Consider the following 360-nt stretch of genomic DNA (forward strand, 5'->3'; position numbering starts at 1 on the left):
GAGGTTCACGCGCAGGCGCCGTCGGCTGTGGTTTTCTCTGCTTTCTTTTCTCGAGTCGTCTTCGTCTTTCCCTTATTTTCATTTGTATTTCTTAATAATCTCGAAATAAAGACAAGACTGAGTTTGTAAATGTTCGCAGGCAATCTTGGAAAGACTCCTTTTTTCGATTGAAAATCATTAATTTCTGTCAATAATGATTTCCTCAGCATTGCTTTAACCATCAGTTCACAGACAACGTAAGTCAATAGACGTTTCGATTTACAATCCTCATTAGAAATATATTTTTTCACTGAATAATCAGATATATCAGTTAATCAATTTTGCTTTTTGATACCAGCAATTTAGATTCGCATATTTCAA

This window comes from Penaeus monodon, chromosome 29 (genome assembly GCF_015228065.2).
Source record: "Penaeus monodon isolate SGIC_2016 chromosome 29, NSTDA_Pmon_1, whole genome shotgun sequence".
Lineage (NCBI taxonomy): Eukaryota > Metazoa > Arthropoda > Malacostraca > Decapoda > Penaeidae > Penaeus > Penaeus monodon.